The sequence below is a fragment of the Denticeps clupeoides genome, unplaced genomic scaffold (genome assembly GCF_900700375.1).
Source record: "Denticeps clupeoides unplaced genomic scaffold, fDenClu1.1, whole genome shotgun sequence".
NCBI lineage: Eukaryota > Metazoa > Chordata > Actinopteri > Clupeiformes > Denticipitidae > Denticeps > Denticeps clupeoides.
The window spans coordinates 42,030-57,407 of NW_021629888.1; the positions used below are offsets into that span (position 1 = coordinate 42,030).

The 15,378-nt window shown below is 38.8% G+C and overlaps 10 pseudogenes; all 10 read right to left on the bottom strand.

Annotated features, from left to right (window-relative positions):
• Positions 1-1,132: 1,132 nt before the first annotated feature.
• On the bottom strand, positions 1,133-1,251 carry LOC114776665 (uncharacterized; annotated as a pseudogene).
• Positions 1,252-2,315: 1,064 nt separating this feature from the next.
• On the bottom strand, positions 2,316-2,434 carry LOC114776650 (uncharacterized; annotated as a pseudogene).
• A 1,980-nt stretch (positions 2,435-4,414) lies between these two features.
• Positions 4,415-4,533, bottom strand: LOC114776656 (uncharacterized; annotated as a pseudogene).
• A 1,635-nt stretch (positions 4,534-6,168) lies between these two features.
• LOC114776651 (uncharacterized) lies at positions 6,169-6,287 on the bottom strand (annotated as a pseudogene).
• A 1,087-nt stretch (positions 6,288-7,374) lies between these two features.
• Positions 7,375-7,493, bottom strand: LOC114776652 (uncharacterized; annotated as a pseudogene).
• A 1,365-nt stretch (positions 7,494-8,858) lies between these two features.
• LOC114776653 (uncharacterized) lies at positions 8,859-8,977 on the bottom strand (annotated as a pseudogene).
• A 1,085-nt stretch (positions 8,978-10,062) lies between these two features.
• Positions 10,063-10,181, bottom strand: LOC114776662 (uncharacterized; annotated as a pseudogene).
• A 1,086-nt stretch (positions 10,182-11,267) lies between these two features.
• Positions 11,268-11,386, bottom strand: LOC114776663 (uncharacterized; annotated as a pseudogene).
• Positions 11,387-12,473: 1,087 nt separating this feature from the next.
• On the bottom strand, positions 12,474-12,592 carry LOC114776654 (uncharacterized; annotated as a pseudogene).
• A 1,081-nt stretch (positions 12,593-13,673) lies between these two features.
• Positions 13,674-13,792, bottom strand: LOC114776655 (uncharacterized; annotated as a pseudogene).
• Between the last annotated feature and the right edge of the window lie 1,586 nt (positions 13,793-15,378).

A 15,378-nucleotide genomic window follows, 5' to 3' on the forward strand; every position in this document is an offset into this window, starting at 1 on the left:
GTTTTTCAATAGTTAAAGCTTACAGCACCTGGTACTCCCAGGTAGTCTCCCATCCAAGTACTAACCAGGCCCAAGCCTTCTTAGCTTCTGAGATCAGACAACATTGGGCATTCTTCAGCTGGTTTGTCTGTACACAAACTCTGCTTGAAAATCTTGAACTTTAAACCAAAAGGGCTTTGAAAACATTATAATGTGCGAAAACTCCCGCTTTACTGTCAAAATATGATGGAGAAAAGGCAAAAAAAGCTAACAAAGCCATGTAAATACTTTCATTTTAAAAGTTTTTCAATAGTTAAAGCTTACAGCACCTGGTATTGCCAGGTAGTCTCCCATCCAAGTACTAACCAGGCCAGAGCCTTCTTAGCTTCTGAGATCAGACAAGATTGGGCATTCTTCAGCTGGTTTGTCCGTACACAAACTCTGTTTGAAAATCTTGAACTTTAAACAAAAGGGCTTTGAAAACATTATAAAGTGCGAAAACTCCCGCTTTACTGTCAAATTATGATGGAGAAAAGGCAAAAAAGCTAACAAAACCATGTAAATACTTTTATTTTAAAAGTTTTTCAATAGTTAAAGCTTACAGCACCTGGTATTGCCAGGTAGTCTCCCATCCAAGTACTAACCAGGCCAGAGCCTTCTTAGCTTCTGAGATCAGACAAGATTGGGCATTCTTCAGCTGGTTTGTCCGTACACAAACTCTGTTTGAAAATCTTGAACTTTAAACAAAAGGGCTTTGAAAACATTATAAAGTGCGAAAACTCCCGCTTTACTGTCAAATTATGATGGAGAAAAGGCAAAAAAGCTAACAAAACCATGTAAATACTTTTATTTTAAAAGTTTTTCAATAGTTAAAGCTTACAGCACCTGGTATTTCCAGGTAGTCTCCCATCCAAGTACTAACCAGGCCCAAGCCTTCTTAGCTTCTGAGATAAGACAAGATTGGGCATTCTTCAGCTGGTTTGTCCGTACACAAAATCTGCTTGAAAATCTTGAACTTTAAACCAAAGGGGCTTGAACACATATCAAAGAGTGAAAACTCCCGCTTTACTGTCAAATTATGATGGAGAAAAGGCAAAAAAAAACTAACATAGCCATGTAAATACTTTCATTTTAAAAGTTTTTCAATAGTTAAAGATTACAGCACCTGGTATTCCCAGGTAGTCTCCCATCCAAGTACTAACCAGGCCCAAGCCTTCTTAGCTTCTGAGATCAGACAAGATTGGGCATTCTTCAGCTGGTTTGTCCATACACAAACTCTGCTTGAAAATCTTGAACTTTAAACCAAAGGGGCTTGAACACATATCAAAGAGTGAAAACTCCCGCTTTACTGTCAAATTATGATGGAGAAAAGGCAAAAAGTTGGAGTGGTAAGCTTTTATTTGCAATACAACAAATAAAGTGCACACCTTCTAGAGGCAAGGCAATACTGGGTCGATGAATGGAGCGGATGGAGCAGGCCCTATTGCCGACTCCCTGTTCTAAAAATCTGCTTAATATGACATATCAGATATTAAACTGACATCAGGGTGCGTAGCACCTGAAGGCCGAGGGCTGGAAAACCCCACCTAATCGATTCAGCTCCAAGCTTGTGAATGATCGTTGTAGAGCACACACAGACAAAGAAACCTGAAGAGAAGTTAAAAAAAAGAAAAAAGGCGGGAAAACATATCAAAGAAAGAAAATACCCCTTAACTTACTTTAAAAAAAGTTAACAAAGTGATGTAAATACTTTCATTTTAAAAGTTTTCAATAGTTAAAGCTTCCCGCACCTGGCATTCCTACGTAGTCTCCCATCCAAGTACTAACCAGGCCCAGGCCTTCTTAGCTTCTGAGATCAGACAAGATTGGGCAATCTTCAGCTGGCATGTCTGTAAGTAAACTCTGCTTGAAAATCTTGGACTTTAAACAAAAGGGCTTTGAAAACATTATAAAGTGCGAAAACTCCCGCTTTACTGTCAAATTATGACTGAGAAAAGGAAAAAAAAGGCTAACAAAGCCATGTAAATACTTTTATTTTAAAAGTTTTTCATTAGTTAAAGCTTACAGCACCTGGTATTCCCAGGTAGTCTCCCATCCAAGTACTAACCAGGCCCAAGCCTTCTTAGCTTCTGAGATAAGACAAGATTGGGCATTCTTCAGCTGGTTTGTCCGTACACAAACTCTGCTTGAAAATCTTGAACTTTAAACCAAAGGGGCTTAAACACATATCAAAGAGTGAAAACTCCCGCTTTACTGTCAAATTATGATGGAGAAAAGGCAAAAAAGCTAACAAAGCCATGTAAATACTTTCATTTTAAAAGTTTTTCAATAGTTAAAGCTTACAGCACCTGGTATTCCCAGGTAGTCTCCCATCCAAGTACTAACCAGGCCCAAGCCTTCTTAGCTTCTGAGATCAGACAAGATTGGGCATTCTTCAGCTGGTTTGTCCGTACACAAACTCTGCTTGAAAATCTTGAACTTTAAACCAAAGGGGCTTGAACACATATCAAAGAGTGAAAACTCCCGCTTTACTGTCAAATTATGATGGAGAAAAGGCAAAAAGTTGGAGTGGTAAGCTTTTATTTGCAATACAACAAATAAAGTGCACACCTTCTAGAGGCAATGCAATACTGGGTCGATGAATGGAGCGGATGGAGCAGGCCCTATTGCCGACTCCCTGTTCTAAAAATCCGCTTAATATGACATATCAGATATTAAACTGACATCAGGGTGCGTAGCACCTGAAGGCCGAGGGCTGGAAAACCCCACCTAATCGATTCAGCTCCAAGCCTGTGAATGATCGTTGTAGAGCACACACAGACAAAGAAACCTGAAGAGAAGTTAAAAAAAAAAAAAAGAAAAAAAAGGCGGGAAAACATATCAAAGAAAGAAAATACCCCTTAACTTACTTTAAAAAAAGGTAACAAAGTGATGTAAATACTTTCATTTTAAAAGTTTTCAATAGTTAAAGCTTACTGCACCTGGCATTCCTACGTAGTCTCCCATCCAAGTACTAACCAGGCCCAGGCCTTCTTAGCTTCTGAGATCAGACAAGATTGGGCAATCTTCAGCTGGCATTGTCAGTAAGCAAACTTTGCTTGAAAATCTTGGAACTTTAAACAAAGGGCTTTGAAAACATTATAAAGTGCGAAAACTCCCGCTTTACTGTCAAATTATGACTGAAGAAAAGGCAAAAAAAGGCTAACAAAGCCATGTAAATACTTTTATTTTAAAAGTTTTTCAATAGTTAAAGCTTACAGCACCTGGTATTCCCAGGTAGTCTCCCATCCAAGTACTAACCAGGCCCAAGCCTTCTTAGCTTCTGAGATAAGACAAGATTGGGCATTCTTCAGCTGGTTTGTCCGTACACAAACTCTGCTTGAAAATCTTGAACTTTAAACCAAAGGGGCTTAAACACATATCAAAGAGTGAAAACTCCCGCTTTACTGTCAAATTATGATGGAGAAAAGGCAAAAAAGTTAACAAAGCCATGTAAATACTTTTATTTTAAAAGTTTTTCAATAGTTAAAGCTTACAGCACCTGGTATTCCCAGGTAGTCTCCCATCCAAGTACTAACCAGGCCCAAGCCTTCTTAGCTTCTGAGATAAGACAAGATTGGGCATTCTTCAGCTGGTTTGTCTGTACACAAACTCTGCTTGAAAATCTTGAACTTTAAACCAAAGGGGCTTGAACACATATCAAAGAGTGAAAACTCCCGCTTTACTGTCAAATTATGATGGAGAAAAGGCAAAAAGTTGGAGTGGTAAGCTTTTATTTGCAATACAACAAATAAAGTGCACACCTTCTAGAGGCAATGCAATACTGGGTCGATGAATGGAGCGGATGGAGCAGGCCCTATTGCCGACTCCCTGTTCTAAAAATCCGCTTAATATGACATATCAGATATTAAACTGACATCAGGGTGCGTAGCACCTGAAGGCCGAGGGCTGGAAAACCCCACCTAATCGATTCAGCTCCAAGCCTGTGAATGATCGTTGTAGAGCACACACAGACAAAGAAACCTGAAGAGAAGTTAAAAAAAAAGAAAAAAGGCGGGAAAACATATCAAAGAAAGAAAATACCCCTTAACTTACTTTAAAAAAAGTTAACAAAGTGATGTAAATACTTTCATTTTAAAAGTTTTCAATAGTTAAAGCTTCCTGCACCTGGCATTCCTACGTAGTCTCCCATCCAAGTACTAACCAGGCCCAGGCCTTCTTAGCTTCTGAGATCAGACAAGATTGGGCAATCTTCAGCTGGCATGTCTGTAAGTAAACTCTGCTTGAAAATCTTGGACTTTAAACAAAAGGGCTTTGAAAACATTATAAAGTGCGACAACTCCCGCTTTACTGTCAAATTATGACTAAGAAAAGGAAAAAAAAGGCTAACAAAGCCATGTAAATACTTTTATTTTAAAAGTTTTTCATTAGTTAAAGCTTACAGCACCTGGTATTCCCAGGTAGTCTCCCATCCAAGTACTAACCAGGCCCAAGCCTTCTTAGCTTCTGAGATCAGACAAGATTGGGCATTCTTCAGCTGGTTTGTCTGTACACAAACTCTGCTTGAAAATCTTGAACTTTAAACCAAAAGGGCTTTGAAAACATTATAATGTGCGAAAACTCCCGCTTTACTGTCAAAATATGATGGAGAAAAGGCAAAAAAGCTAACAAAGCCATGTAAATACTTTCATTTTAAAAGTTTTTCATTAGTTAAAGCTTACAGCACCTGGTATTCCCAGGTAGTCTCCCATCCAAGTACTAACCAGGCCCAAGCCTTCTTAGCTTCTGAGATAAGACAAGATTGGGCATTCTTCAGCTGGTTTGTCCGTACACAAACTCTGCTTGAAAATCTTGAACTTTAAACCAAAGGGGCTTAAACACATATCAAAGAGTGAAAACTCCCGCTTTACTGTCAAATTATGATGGAGAAAAGGCAAAAAAGTTAACAAAGCCATGTAAATACTTTTATTTTAAAAGTTTTTCAATAGTTAAAGCTTACAGCACCTGGTATTCCCAGGTAGTCTCCCATCCAAGTACTAACCAGGCCCAAGCCTTCTTAGCTTCTGAGATAAGACAAGATTGGGCATTCTTCAGCTGGTTTGTCTGTACACAAACTCTGCTTGAAAATCTTGAACTTTAAACCAAAGGGGCTTGAACACATATCAAAGAGTGAAAACTCCCGCTTTACTGTCAAATTATGATGGAGAAAAGGCAAAAAGTTGGAGTGGTAAGCTTTTATTTGCAATACAACAAATAAAGTGCACACCTTCTAGAGGCAATGCAATACTGGGTCGATGAATGGAGCGGATGGAGCAGGCCCTATTGCCGACTCCCTGTTCTAAAAATCCGCTTAATATGACATATCAGATATTAAACTGACATCAGGGTGCGTAGCACCTGAAGGCCGAGGGCTGGAAAACCCCACCTAATCGATTCAGCTCCAAGCCTGTGAATGATCGTTGTAGAGCACACACAGACAAAGAAACCTGAAGAGAAGTTAAAAAAAAAAAAAAAAAAAAAAAGAAAAAAGGCGGGAAAACATATCAAAGAAAGAAAATACCCCTTAACTTACTTTAAAAAAAGGTAACAAAGTGATGTAAATACTTTCATTTTAAAAGTTTTCAATAGTTACAGCTTACTGCACCTGGCATTCCTACGTAGTCTCCCATCCAAGTACTAACCAGGCCCAGGCCTTCTTAGCTTCTGAGATCAGACAAGATTGGGCATTCTTCAGCTGGCTTGTCCGTACACAAACTCTGCTTGAAAATCTTGAACTTTAAACCAAAGGGGCTTAAAAACATATCAAAGTGCGAAAACTCCCGCTTTACTGTCAAATTATGATGGAGAAAAGGCAAAAAAGGCTAACAAAGCCATGTAAATACTTTTATTTTAAAAGTTTTTCAATAGTTAAAGCTTACAGCACCTGGTATTCCCAGGTAGTCTCCCATCCAAGTACTAACCAGGCCCAAGCCTTCTTAGCTTCTGAGATAAGACAAGATTGGGCATTCTTCAGCTGGTTTGTCCGTACACAAACTCTGCTTGAAAATCTTGAACTTTAAACCAAAGGGGCTTAAACACATATCAAAGAGTGAAAACTCCCGCTTTACTGTCAAATTATGATGGAGAAAAGGCAAAAAAGCTAACAAAGCCATGTAAATACTTTTATTTTAAAAGTTTTTCAATAGTTAAAGCTTACAGCACCTGGTATTCCCAGGTAGTCTCCCATCCAAGTACTAACCAGGCCCAAGCCTTCTTAGCTTCTGAGATCAGACAAGATTGGGCATTCTTCAGCTGGTTTGTCCGTACACAAACTCTGCTTGAAAATCTTGAACTTTAAACCAAAGGGGCTTGAACACATATCAAAGAGTGAAAACTCCCGCTTTACTGTCAAATTATGATGGAGAAAAGGCAAAAAGTTGGAGTGGTAAGCTTTTATTTGCAATACAACAAATAAAGTGCACACCTTCTAGAGGCAATGCAATACTGGGTCGATGAATGGAGCGGATGGAGCAGGCCCTATTGCCGACTCCCTGTTCTAAAAATCCGCTTAATATGACATATCAGATATTAAACTGACATCAGGGTGCGTAGCACCTGAAGGCCGAGGGCTGGAAAACCCCACCTAATCGATTCAGCTCCAAGCCTGTGAATGATCGTTGTAGAGCACACACAGACAAAGAAACCTGAAGAGAAGTTAAAAAAAAAAAAAAAAAAAAAAAAAAAAAAAAGAAAAAAGGCGGGAAAACATATCAAAGAAAGAAAATACCCCTTAACTTACTTTAAAAAAAGGTAACAAAGTGATGTAAATACTTTCATTTTAAAAGTTTTCAATAGTTACAGCTTACTGCACCTGGCATTCCTACGTAGTCTCCCATCCAAGTACTAACCAGGCCCAGGCCTTCTTAGCTTCTGAGATCAGACAAGATTGGGCATTCTTCAGCTGGTTTGTCCGTACACAAACTCTGCTTGAAAATCTTGAACTTTAAACCAAAGGGGCTTAAAAACATATCAAAGAGTGAAAACTCCCGCTTTACTGTCAAATTATGACTGGAGAAAAGGCAAAAAAGTTAACAAAGCCATGTAAATACTTTTATTTTAAAAGTTTTTCAATAGTTAAAGCTTACAGCACCTGGTATTCCCAGGTAGTCTCCCATCCAAGTACTAACCAGGCCCAAGCCTTCTTAGCTTCTGAGATAAGACAAGATTGGGCATTCTTCAGCTGGTTTGTCCGTACACAAACTCTGCTTGAAAATCTTGAACTTTAAACCAAAGGGGCTTAAACACATATCAAAGAGTGAAAACTCCCGCTTTACTGTCAAATTATGATGGAGAAAAGGCAAAAAAGCTAACAAAGCCATGTAAATACTTTTATTTTAAAAGTTTTTCAATAGTTAAAGCTTACAGCACCTGGTATTCCCAGGTAGTCTCCCATCCAAGTACTAACCAGGCCCAAGCCTTCTTAGCTTCTGAGATCAGACAAGATTGGGCATTCTTCAGCTGGTTTGTCCGTACACAAACTCTGCTTGAAAATCTTGAACTTTAAACCAAAGGGGCTTGAACACATATCAAAGAGTGAAAACTCCCGCTTTACTGTCAAATTATGATGGAGAAAAGGCAAAAAGTTGGAGTGGTAAGCTTTTATTTGCAATACAACAAATAAAGTGCACACCTTCTAGAGGCAATGCAATACTGGGTCGATGAATGGAGCGGATGGAGCAGGCCCTATTGCCGACTCCCTGTTCTAAAAATCCGCTTAATATGACATATCAGATATTAAACTGACATCAGGGTGCGTAGCACCTGAAGGCCGAGGGCTGGAAAACCCCACCTAATCGATTCAGCTCCAAGCCTGTGAATGATCGTTGTAGAGCACACACAGACAAAGAAACCTGAAGAGAAGTTAAAAAAAAAAAAAAAAAAAAAAAAAAAAAGAAAAAAGGCGGGAAAACATATCAAAGAAAGAAAATACCCCTTAACTTACTTTAAAAAAAGGTAACAAAGTGATGTAAATACTTTCATTTTAAAAGTTTTCAATAGTTAAAGCTTACTGCACCTGGCATTCCTACGTAGTCTCCCATCCAAGTACTAACCAGGCCCAGGCCTTCTTAGCTTCTGAGATCAGACAAGATTGGGCAATTCTTCAGCTGGCATTGTCCTGTAAGCAAACTCTGCTTGAAAATCTTGGAACTTTAAACCAAAAGGGCTTGAAAACATTATAAAGTGCGAAAACTCCCGCTTTACTGTCAAATTATGATGGAGAAAAGGCAAAAAAGGCTAACAAAGCCATGTAAATACTTTAATTTTAAAAGTTTTTCAATAGTTAAAGCTTACAGCACCTGGTATTCCCAGGTAGTCTCCCATCCAAGTACTAACCAGGCCCAAGCCTTCTTAGCTTCTGAGATAAGACAAGATTGGGCATTCTTCAGCTGGTTTGTCCGTACACAAACTCTGCTTGAAAATCTTGAACTTTAAACCAAAGGGGCTTAAACACATATCAAAGAGTGAAAACTCCCGCTTTACTGTCAAATTATGATGGAGAAAAGGCAAAAAAGTTAACAAAGCCATGTAAATACTTTTATTTTAAAAGTTTTTCAATAGTTAAAGCTTACAGCACCTGGTATTCCCAGGTAGTCTCCCATCCAAGTACTAACCAGGCCCAAGCCTTCTTAGCTTCTGAGATAAGACAAGATTGGGCATTCTTCAGCTGGTTTGTCCGTACACAAACTCTGCTTGAAAATCTTGAACTTTAAACCAAAGGGGCTTAAACACATATCAAAGAGTGAAAACTCCCGCTTTACTGTCAAATTATGATGGAGAAAAGGCAAAAAAGCTAACAAGCCATGTAAATACTTTCATTTTAAAAGTTTTTCAATAGTTAAAGCTTACAGCACCTGGTATTCCCAGGTAGTCTCCCATCCAAGTACTAACCAGGCCCAAGCCTTCTTAGCTTCTGAGATCAGACAAGATTGGGCATTCTTCAGCTGGTTTGTCCGTACACAAACTCTGCTTGAAAATCTTGAACTTTAAACCAAAGGGGCTTGAACACATATCAAAGAGTGAAAACTCCCGCTTTACTGTCAAATTATGATGGAGAAAAGGCAAAAAGTTGGAGTGGTAAGCTTTTATTTGCAATACAACAAATAAAGTGCACACCTTCTAGAGGCAATGCAATACTGGGTCGATGAATGGAGCGGATGGAGCAGGCCCTATTGCCGACTCCCTGTTCTAAAAATCCGCTTAATATGACATATCAGATATTAAACTGACATCAGGGTGCGTAGCACCTGAAGGCCGAGGGCTGGAAAACCCCACCTAATCGATTCAGCTCCAAGCCTGTGAATGATCGTTGTAGAGCACACACAGACAAAGAAACCTGAAGAGAAGTTAAAAAAAAAAAAAAAAAAAAAAAAAAAAAAAGAAAAAAGGCGGGAAAACATATCAAAGAAAGAAAATACCCCTTAACTTACTTTAAAAAAAGGTAACAAAGTGATGTAAATACTTTCATTTTAAAAGTTTTCAATAGTTACAGCTTACTGCACCTGGCATTCCTACGTAGTCTCCCATCCAAGTACTAACCAGGCCCAGGCCTTCTTAGCTTCTGAGATCAGACAAGATTGGGCATTCTTCAGCTGGTTTGTCCGTACACAAACTCTGCTTGAAAATCTTGAACTTTAAACCAAAGGGGCTTAAAAACATATCAAAGAGTGAAAACTCCCGCTTTACTGTCAAATTATGATGGAGAAAAGGCAAAAAAGTTAACAAAGCCATGTAAATACTTTTATTTTAAAAGTTTTTCAATAGTTAAAGCTTACAGCACCTGGTATTCCCAGGTAGTCTCCCATCCAAGTACTAACCAGGCCCAAGCCTTCTTAGCTTCTGAGATAAGACAAGATTGGGCATTCTTCAGCTGGTTTGTCCGTACACAAACTCTGCTTGAAAATCTTGAACTTTAAACCAAAGGGGCTTAAACACATATCAAAGAGTGAAAACTCCCGCTTTACTGTCAAATTATGATGGAGAAAAGGCAAAAAAGCTAACAAAGCCATGTAAATAGTTTTATTTTAAAAGTTTTTCGATAGTTAAAGCTTACAGCACCTGGCATTCCCAGGTAGTCTCCCATCCAAGTACTAACCAGGCCCAAGCCTTCTTAGCTTCTGAGATCAGACAAGATTGGGCATTCTTCAGCTGGTTTGTCCGTACACAAACTCTGCTTGAAAATCTTGAACTTTAAACCAAAGGGGCTTGAACACATATCAAAGAGTGAAAACTCCCGCTTTACTGTCAAATTATGATGGAGAAAAGGCAAAAAGTTGGAGTGGTAAGCTTTTATTTGCAATACAACAAATAAAGTGCACACCTTCTAGAGGCAATGCAATACTGGGTCGATGAATGGAGCGGATGGAGCAGGCCCTATTGCCGACTCCCTGTTCTAAAAATCCGCTTAATATGACATATCAGATATTAAACTGACATCAGGGTGCGTAGCACCTGAAGGCCGAGGGCTGGAAAACCCCACCTAATCGATTCAGCTCCAAGCCTGTGAATGATCGTTGTAGAGCACACACAGACAAAGAAACCTGAAGAGAAGTTAAAAAAAAAAAAAAAAAAAAAAAAAAAAAAAGAAAAAAGGCGGGAAAACATATCAAAGAAAGAAAATACCCCTTAACTTACTTTAAAAAAAGGTAACAAAGTGATGTAAATACTTTCATTTTAAAAGTTTTCAATAGTTACAGCTTACTGCACCTGGCATTCCTACGTAGTCTCCCATCCAAGTACTAACCAGGCCCAGGCCTTCTTAGCTTCTGAGATCAGACAAGATTGGGCATTCTTCAGCTGGTTTGTCCGTACACAAACTCTGCTTGAAAATCTTGAACTTTAAACCAAAGGGGCTTAAAAACATATCAAAGAGTGAAAACTCCCGCTTTACTGTCAAATTATGATGGAGAAAAGGCAAAAAAGTTAACAAAGCCATGTAAATACTTTTATTTTAAAAGTTTTTCAATAGTTAAAGCTTACAGCACCTGGTATTCCCAGGTAGTCTCCCATCCAAGTACTAACCAGGCCCAAGCCTTCTTAGCTTCTGAGATAAGACAAGATTGGGCATTCTTCAGCTGGTTTGTCCGTACACAAACTCTGCTTGAAAATCTTGAACTTTAAACCAAAGGGGCTTAAACACATATCAAAGAGTGAAAACTCCCGCTTTACTGTCAAATTATGATGGAGAAAAAGGCAAAAAAGCTAACAAAGCCATGTAAATACTTTTATTTTAAAAGTTTTTCGATAGTTAAAGCTTACAGCACCTGGCATTCCCAGGTAGTCTCCCATCCAAGTACTAACCAGGCCCAAGCCTTCTTAGCTTCTGAGATCAGACAAGATTGGGCATTCTTCAGCTGGTTTGTCCGTACACAAACTCTGCTTGAAAATCTTGAACTTTAAACCAAAGGGGCTTGAACACATATCAAAGAGTGAAAACTCCCGCTTTACTGTCAAATTATGATGGAGAAAAGGCAAAAAGTTGGAGTGGTAAGCTTTTATTTGCAATACAACAAATAAAGTGCACACCTTCTAGAGGCAATGCAATACTGGGTCGATGAATGGAGCGGATGGAGCAGGCCCTATTGCCGACTCCCTGTTCTAAAAATCCGCTTAATATGACATATCAGATATTAAACTGACATCAGGGTGCGTAGCACCTGAAGGCCGAGGGCTGGAAAACCCCACCTAATCGATTCAGCTCCAAGCCTGTGAATGATCGTTGTAGAGCACACACAGACAAAGAAACCTGAAGAGAAGTTAAAAAAAAAAAAAAAAAAAAAAAAAAAAAAAAAGAAAAAAGGCGGGAAAACATATCAAAGAAAGAAAATACCCCTTAACTTACTTTAAAAAAAGGTAACAAAGTGATGTAAATACTTTCATTTTAAAAGTTTTCAATAGTTACAGCTTACTGCACCTGGCATTCCTACGTAGTCTCCCATCCAAGTACTAACCAGGCCCAGGCCTTCTTAGCTTCTGAGATCAGACAAGATTGGGCATTCTTCAGCTGGTTTGTCCGTACACAAACTCTGCTTGAAAATCTTGAACTTTAAACCAAAGGGGCTTAAAAACATATCAAAGAGTGAAAACTCCCGCTTTACTGTCAAATTATGATGGAGAAAAGGCAAAAAAGTTAACAAAGCCATGTAAATACTTTTATTTTAAAAGTTTTTCAATAGTTAAAGCTTACAGCACCTGGTATTCCCAGGTAGTCTCCCATCCAAGTACTAACCAGGCCCAAGCCTTCTTAGCTTCTGAGATAAGACAAGATTGGGCATTCTTCAGCTGGTTTGTCCGTACACAAACTCTGCTTGAAAATCTTGAACTTTAAACCAAAGGGGCTTAAACACATATCAAAGAGTGAAAACTCCCGCTTTACTGTCAAATTATGATGGAGAAAAGGCAAAAAAGCTAACAAAGCCATGTAAATACTTTTATTTTAAAAGTTTTTCAATAGTTAAAGCTTACAGCACCTGGTATTCCCAGGTAGTCTCCCATCCAAGTACTAACCAGGCCCAAGCCTTCTTAGCTTCTGAGATCAGACAAGATTGGGCATTCTTCAGCTGGTTTGTCCGTACACAAACTCTGCTTGAAAATCTTGAACTTTAAACCAAAGGGGCTTGAACACATATCAAAGAGTGAAAACTCCCGCTTTACTGTCAAATTATGATGGAGAAAAGGCAAAAAGTTGGAGTGGTAAGCTTTTATTTGCAATACAACAAATAAAGTGCACACCTTCTAGAGGCAATGCAATACTGGGTCGATGAATGGAGCGGATGGAGCAGGCCCTATTGCCGACTCCCTGTTCTAAAAATCCGCTTAATATGACATATCAGATATTAAACTGACATCAGGGTGCGTAGCACCTGAAGGCCGAGGGCTGGAAAACCCCACCTAATCGATTCAGCTCCAAGCCTGTGAATGATCGTTGTAGAGCACACACAGACAAAGAAACCTGAAGAGAAGTTAAAAAAAAAAAAAAAAAAAAAAAAAAAGAAAAAAGGCGGGAAAACATATCAAAGAAAGAAAATACCCCTTAACTTACTTTAAAAAAAGGTAACAAAGTGATGTAAATACTTTCATTTTAAAAGTTTTCAATAGTTACAGCTTACTGCACCTGGCATTCCTACGTAGTCTCCCATCCAAGTACTAACCAGGCCCAGGCCTTCTTAGCTTCTGAGATCAGACAAGATTGGGCATTCTTCAGCTGGTTTGTCCGTACACAAACTCTGCTTGAAAATCTTGAACTTTAAACCAAAGGGGCTTAAAAACATATCAAAGAGTGAAAACTCCCGCTTTACTGTCAAATTATGATGGAGAAAAGGCAAAAAAGTTAACAAAGCCATGTAAATACTTTTATTTTAAAAGTTTTTCAATAGTTAAAGCTTACAGCACCTGGTATTCCCAGGTAGTCTCCCATCCAAGTACTAACCAGGCCCAAGCCTTCTTAGCTTCTGAGATAAGACAAGATTGGGCATTCTTCAGCTGGTTTGTCCGTACACAAACTCTGCTTGAAAATCTTGAACTTTAAACCAAAGGGGCTTAAACACATATCAAAGAGTGAAAACTCCCGCTTTACTGTCAAATTATGATGGAGAAAAGGCAAAAAAGCTAACAAAGCCATGTAAATACTTTTATTTTAAAAGTTTTTCAATAGTTAAAGCTTACAGCACCTGGTATTCCCAGGTAGTCTCCCATCCAAGTACTAACCAGGCCCAAGCCTTCTTAGCTTCTGAGATCAGACAAGATTGGGCATTCTTCAGCTGGTTTGTCCGTACACAAACTCTGCTTGAAAATCTTGAACTTTAAACCAAAGGGGCTTGAACACATATCAAAGAGTGAAAACTCCCGCTTTACTGTCAAATTATGATGGAGAAAAGGCAAAAAGTTGGAGTGGTAAGCTTTTATTTGCAATACAACAAATAAAGTGCACACCTTCTAGAGGCAATGCAATACTGGGTCGATGAATGGAGCGGATGGAGCAGGCCCTATTGCCGACTCCCTGTTCTAAAAATCCGCTTAATATGACATATCAGATATTAAACTGACATCAGGGTGCGTAGCACCTGAAGGCCGAGGGCTGGAAAACCCCACCTAATCGATTCAGCTCCAAGCCTGTGAATGATCGTTGTAGAGCACACACAGACAAAGAAACCTGAAGAGAAGTTAAAAAAAAAAAAAAAAAAAAAAAAAAAAAAGAAAAAAGGCGGGAAAACATATCAAAGAAAGAAAATACCCCTTAACTTACTTTAAAAAAAGGTAACAAAGTGATGTAAATACTTTCATTTTAAAAGTTTTCAATAGTTACAGCTTACTGCACCTGGCATTCCTACGTAGTCTCCCATCCAAGTACTAACCAGGCCCAGGCCTTCTTAGCTTCTGAGATCAGACAAGATTGGGCATTCTTCAGCTGGTTGTCCGTACACAAACTCTGCTTGAAAATCTTGAACTTTAAACCAAAGGGGCTTAAAAACATATCAAAGAGTGAAAACTCCCGCTTTACTGTCAAATTATGATGGAGAAAAGGCAAAAAAGTTAACAAAGCCATGTAAATACTTTTATTTTAAAAGTTTTTCAATAGTTTAAAGCTTACAGCACCTGGTATTCCCAGGTAGTCTCCCATCCAAGTACTAACCAGGCCCAAGCCTTCTTAGCTTCTGAGATAAGACAAGATTGGGCATTCTTCAGCTGGTTTGTCCGTACACAAACTCTGCTTGAAAATCTTGAACTTTAAACCAAAGGGGCTTAAACACATATCAAAGAGTGAAAACTCCCGCTTTACTGTCAAATTATGATGGAAAAAAGGCAAAAAAGCTAACAAAGCCATGTAAATACTTTCATTTTAAAAGTTTTTCAATAGTTAAAGCTTACAGCACCTGGTATTCCCAGGTAGTCTCCCATCCAAGTACTAACCAGGCCCAAGCCTTCTTAGCTTCTGAGATCAGACAAGATTGGGCATACTTCAGCTGGTTTGTCCTGTACACAAACTCTGCTTGAAAATCTTGGACTTTAAACCAAAGGGCTTGAACACTATCAAAGAGTGAAAACTCCCGCTTTACTGTCAAATTATGATGGAGAAAAGGCAAAAAGTTGGAGTGGTAAGCTTTTATTTGCAATACAACAAATAAAGTGCACACCTTCTAGAGGCAATGCAATACTGGGTCGATGAATGGAGCGGATGGAGCAGGCCCTATTGCCGACTCCCTGTTCTAAAAATCCGCTTAATATGACATATCAGATATTAAGAAAGAGTGAAAACTCCCGCTTTACTGTCAAATTATGATGCAGAAAAGGCAAAAAAAGCTAACTAAGCCATGTAAATACTTTCATTTTAAAAGTTTTTCAATAGTTAAAGCTTACAGCACC